Genomic DNA, 6,000 nt, shown 5'->3' with positions numbered 1-6,000 from the left:
TTTTACAATAAAGGAAAATTAAACTATTCTAGGACACCTTGTTAAGTAATTATATAGCAACTGTGCAATTAAATAGCCATCAGGCCCTGCAGCTGAGAAATTTCAGGTAATTATTCAAAGATAATTTAATAGACGAATTACTGTATTCAAGCAAGCATTAGCTAGTAATCTGGCTCAATTAAAGTATCCAATTAATTTCTGCACCTTGATAATAGTTGTCCTTAAAGACCATCTTTTTCTTCTGTTCTATGATGCCACATTTCAGGTTTGACTGCAATATCTGCTTTTATTATTTATTTAGGCAAGGCTACACTACATCTCGATGCCCAGTACTCATGAATAAATAAATAAAAAAATATAAAAAAATAAAATTCCAAATTTATATAAAATGACTTTAGTTTATCCATTGTTGTGTCAAGCCATTTGAAATGAGAGGTGTTAAAATGAGTATTGCGTATATATACATTAGGCAAAAATGTGTTTCCAAACTGTAACAAAAATACATGCATTTTAAAAGCCAGAGTCTGTGTCCAATGAATATATTACAGACCTCTAAACTCTGCAGAAGGCTTAAATAAAATTAAGTCTGGGGATCACTGGGTAATTTTTGCATTTCCCCAGGACACTTAATAATAGCATTCAAAACAGTTGGAGGACTATTTAAGGCTACAGCACTCTAGTCATAACCATGCAATCTCATTTTTAGGCATCATAGGTCTTAATAATAGCATTTTAGACTGTGGATTGTGGGGTGGTAGAAATGTTAGAGACCCCTGTGACCATGAACTGACATGGCAGCAGAGCGTTGTGCTACAACTGTACAAATGAGATGTAAATGTCAGGGTAAATGCAAGAAACTAGACCTACCAGGTCTGGATGTGTTATAAAGGTTAAAATAATTATCCACATAAAACAGAATCAACCTCCCCCCAGCCAGGCAGGATGCAGGCAAAGCTTTCCCTTTTCACTACTCAAAGTGACATCTACAGAAGGGCGTCTGGAATATGAATACAAAAAAAATATATAAAAGAAAAACTTAAAAAGGGCAATTTGCACGTCTCATTACCAGCTGAATAACATTTTCTATTTGGAGACTGAAGTAGTCCATTCCAGTTGTTTTATCAACAGCGTGAACTGCTTCAAAAACTTATCTAATGGCTTGTCCGGTCAATAGTTTTCACTTGGCCCATACTCCCATGAAACCAGTCTTTCTCTGAGGAACAACCATTGGGGCCAATATAATCAAGATGTCCAGGTCTAAAGCCATAAACGCATGTTCTGAGATTATCTCTGGTTATATTGCCAGGTAGATCGGTAGAAAGCTATAAACAGGCATGTGAACTGATCTAGAAAAAAAAATGTTTTAACATTAGCAATTTTTGCTTACATTTACCTGTCTCCATTAGCACAAAAAAGTTTAACATTAAATAATTATTAGTATACAGAATGTAAAAGGAAAATGTAATCCAGTATAAGTCATATATGATCATAAGAAGGTCAGAATGGTAGTTATACCTTTCTTTATCTGGTCAGATCTCTGCCCTAGCTCTATATCTAAATACTCGAACCAAGGCAGCGTGGCACCTCCATGGCACCAAGGGTATGCCGTGTTTGCTCAATTCCCTGAATACATAATATAACTGAGAAATGTAATAATAAAGGAGTTATGATAAAGACAATTCTGTAAGGTCCTGTTTACATTCTGTAGTTATATCATTTTCAGATCTCCGGGTTATTTTATGGCAGTGAACTGCTGTTAGTGATTGGAAGTTTTTGAAAGGAGAAACAGTTTAATGAGTTTTTCCTAGAACTGCCTATTTATAAATGTAGAAATATCCTATTCCTTACCCCACACACAAAATGTATAAACATACTGTGGTGGCCCATTACCCTTGCTGCCCTGTCAGACAGCCTCCTTCAGTGCCCCCAGGGCCCCTTGTACCTTCCCCCCCCCCTGTACATATGTTCTGCAGTGTATTGTACTATAAAATGTGTTGTATCTTTAAGAGTTATGTCATGTGATTGTTACCCAGGAGGTACCAGTGACCAAATTGATCCAAGGGGTGACCTATGGGCTCCCTGCTAGTCTCCCCCTTATAGGCCCCAGGTGGAGCTAGCTCTTTCTCTTTCTTTACAAGTCTTTGCTGAGGTCCAGTGCAGGCGTGCCTAATGTGTGTGTCCAGAGTGTTGGAGGCCTCAAAGTCAAGTCCTGCAGCCACCATCAATTCAAGAAAGCTAAAGTCACAGCTTTATGAGTTAAGTCAGTCAGTCCAAGTCATCTGTCAAGTCAACATGGTCTGCATTCAATTGTCCAGTCCTACTACAAGTCCAAGCAAGTCTTTATTGCCCCCGTGCCTAGCCCAGGATCCAGCAGTATACCTTTGGGAGGTTTTAGGCTAAACCACGCCCTGGCATCATGAATACAAGAGGTTAATGTCATCTGCCCCTAGGGTAACAACATCTGCCCTCATCACACCCCGCTACCACAATACCGTGTCCATAGCTTTCTTTGAAGGGTCATAATGGTGACATGTGAGAATGTCCATGTGGATCTGCCATTAGTATTGATATAGGTATCATGGAGAATAGCATATTATCATATATCATGACAGATCCGCTTTATTAGATATTTCCAGGCATCTTTTTGTATCTGCTAGGATCAATGTCCTACTTCTATGTAGTTATAAGGGGTCATGCAGATATGTATGAGTGTGTTTTTGCCTGTTTCTTCAATAACATGACAATTTTTTCTCTCGAAATTTTTGATTAAAAATCAGCTCATCATTTTCTAAAGTATAGAGGTGACTTTCTTCAACGAAATTTTGGAGCATGAAGTCCAGAATGCTGAACATGCCTCATGCCTCAGGCGCATATGTAAACCAGAGAGCTTGCATATCCCCAGCACCATCAAATATTAATAGAGGCTTACCAATGTATTTGTTTAAAACATTGAAACTTGGAATTTACATCTCACACGCTGATCTTTAGTAAAATCCAGCATCCATAGGGTTTGGCAGATTCAATAATGAACCAGCAACTGCCCTGTGCACTGTGTTGTGAAATCTAAGCTACCTTTGAGCTATCATAGATTTCTGCTACAGTATATGCTAGCTCTCTAGTATATATTTTAGTAAATTGGCTTGCACTTCGACGCTTGCACTTGGGCCTTGTCACGCCCCCTCGATAGGCTTGCATTGAGGGGGCAGAGCATGACGTCACGCGGGGCGGAGCCGTGACATCACTATGCTCCGTATCGAGCACGCTCCGGGGGCTGATTCTAACAGGGTGCGGCGTGGAAGATCACGGACATTTAAAGGTTTGAAATGCACAAGCATCATTGTTTTTGTGGATTTGCATTGTTATTGCTGTTGTTAAATAAATGATTTGCTGTTGTTAAATAGAAAGTCCTGCATGCTTTTATATTGATGGTGCTGGAGAACTTTTATGCTCTCTTGTCTATTTCATATTCCCATTGTTGGATGTTATAATTCTTACCCAGAGCAGTATTTTTGTGCACAAAAGACTAGACTTTTCTGACTGTGCTTCTTGCAGGTGCAGAGCGTGTAATTTTATGTTCAGTAGGACGCAGGCAGAAAGATTTCATAAGATCTCTGTATTTTGGAAACCATAGTCAGGTAGGCTTCGAGGGAGAACCACCCTAACCTGGTCCAAACTAAATTTATGCATTTTTCAATGCAGATATCCATGATCTAAAATTCTGTAGCATACTACTAGGTCATTTTAATAGGTGTACCAGGCCACAAGCCCTGGCCTGATGCAGGTCTAGAGATCTGAAAGCATCGTAGACCAATAGGATGCTGTCAGCTCAGATCATTAAACCAGCGATCAGGCGTGGACTTGCAGCTGTAATATGGACACACAAAAAAATTGGCCACATTGCACTTGTACAAAACCAACATAACATTTTTTGTTTTGTTTTGAAACAAACTTAAGAAATATAAAGTAGTTAATGTGACTGATGTGCCTTTATATACAATATTCCTTAAAATATTTAGCTATTTAAAACATTTAACATTATTTAAAAAGAAAATGGCTCATCCCTTTAGAGTAATTCCATTAAGGTAGTAAGGACTCAACTCAGCAGAAAGGCTTATAACATTTTTCATTTTGATCATATCAGATTGGGAACAGATACAGAGTAGGCCACACTCTTTGGTAAGTTAAGAGTATAGTAGCTATAACATTTTTGCTCCAAGTATTTTATGATTGGATAGGAACATAGTCTTTAATATTGTAGAGTACTATAAAATATTTAAAAGGTAAAAAAAAAAAAAAAAGATATTTTTTATGTCATAAATTATATTTACACTAAACTATTGACTACACTATTGTTTTAAAAATGTACCCTTCTGTGTCTGCATAAAAAGTGACCTTTTCTGCTTATATTGTCAGTGTTTCTGATAAGAAAGTATATTTTAAAGGGGTACTCCACCCCTAGCATCTTATCCCCTATCCAAAGGATAGGGGATAAGATGTCAGATCGCGGAGGTCCCGCCACCGGGGACCCCCGGGATCTCGGCTGTGGCACCCCGCTATCATTACTGCACAGAGCAGACTCGCTCTGTGCGTAATGATGGGCAATACAGGGGCCGGAGCATCGTGACGTCACGGCTCCGCCCCCTCATGACGTCATGGCTTGCTCCCTCAATACAAGTCTATGGGAGGGGGCGTGGTGGCCTTAACACCCCCTTCCATAAACTTGCATTAAGGGGATGGGCCGTGACATCACGAGGGGGCGGGCCGTGACATCATGATGCTCCGGCCCCTGTATTGCCGGTCATTACGCACAGAGCGAGTTTGCTCTGTGCGGTAATGATAGTGGGGTGCTGCAGCGGAGATTCCCGGGGTCTCCAGCGGTGGGACATCTGCAATCTAACATCTTATCCCCTATCCTTTGGATAGAGGATAAGATGCTAGGGGCGGACTACCCCTTTATGCAATTGTTATGCACACAATAACCAAATATACTAATATATATATATATATATATATATATATATATATATATATATATATATATATATCACATTTATTCCACAGACTGTTCCTTACACTTATTCTTTATCATTTCTTAGATTTAAAAAAATCCCTTACAATTTATGGAGTTCTTTGAAGATATATATATTATTCATTATATATAGGGATGAGAGAATCGAATCTGACAAATCCGAATTTGTTACGAATTTCTGGAAAAATTCGATTCACAACGAATGCGAATATTGTCGCGATTCGATCACGCAAATCGCTTCATATAAACTCCATTTAGTGAGGTCCAGTCTCCAGGGCATCTAAAATGGCAGATCCATATGTGAGGACATGGGGCAAGGAATCCTGGGAAGGCGGGTACAAGGGTAGGTGGGATGACCCTGAATATTATTCAGCATGCAGCCTATCAGCAGCCAGTCACCCCTGTGATGTCACAGCCCTATATAATCAGAAGCCATATTGCGGCCAGTTACTTCAGCCTTTCATTTCAGAGAGATAGATAGGGACAGACAGCAGTGTGTGTTGGCCAGAAAAGCTTTTTTCCAGCAGCGATTCACCTCCCAGTCACATCAGTGTTCTGTTGCACATAGGGACAGAGAGCAGTGCGTGTTGCACAGAAAAACATTCTTACTGCAGCGATTCACCTCCCAGTCACTACAGCGTTCTATCACAGAGGGACAGAGAGCAGTGTGTTGCACAGTGTGTTGCACAGAACAGCAACGATTTAGCTAGGCACTGACAGGGAAGGGAGTGAGATTGAGAGAGAAAGTACAATTTTCGGTGTAGTAGACAGTGATTGTGTGCTGCAGCACTGGTGTGTACTGCTGGTGTTGTACACAAATACTTTATTAAGCAGACTGTAGCGCATTGTCCACCCCACATAAATGCATACCACATACGTACATCTAAGTGGTGTGCCATTTTGTTCCTGTTAAAGTCTCAAGGGCCTAGATACTGTGAAAGGCCAGGCAAAAGTATACATCTGCTGGTATT

General features: G+C 39.9%; 1 long non-coding RNA gene across 1 annotated transcript in view; it reads right to left on the bottom strand.

Annotated features, from left to right (window-relative positions):
- Positions 1-429: 429 nt before the first annotated feature.
- LOC130361793 (uncharacterized) overlaps positions 430-6,000 on the bottom strand; it is a 409,253-nt gene continuing 403,682 nt past the window's right edge. The window contains exon 4 of the long non-coding RNA XR_008891156.1: positions 430-1,346. This is a non-coding gene — a long non-coding RNA (uncharacterized LOC130361793). The remainder of the gene's footprint in view (positions 1,347-6,000) is intronic.

The sequence above is a fragment of the Hyla sarda genome, chromosome 3 (genome assembly GCF_029499605.1).
Source record: "Hyla sarda isolate aHylSar1 chromosome 3, aHylSar1.hap1, whole genome shotgun sequence".
Classification (NCBI taxonomy): Eukaryota; Metazoa; Chordata; class Amphibia; order Anura; family Hylidae; genus Hyla; species Hyla sarda.
The sequence above is the reverse complement of the archived record's forward strand: the minus strand, read 5'-3'. Positions and strand labels throughout refer to the sequence as shown.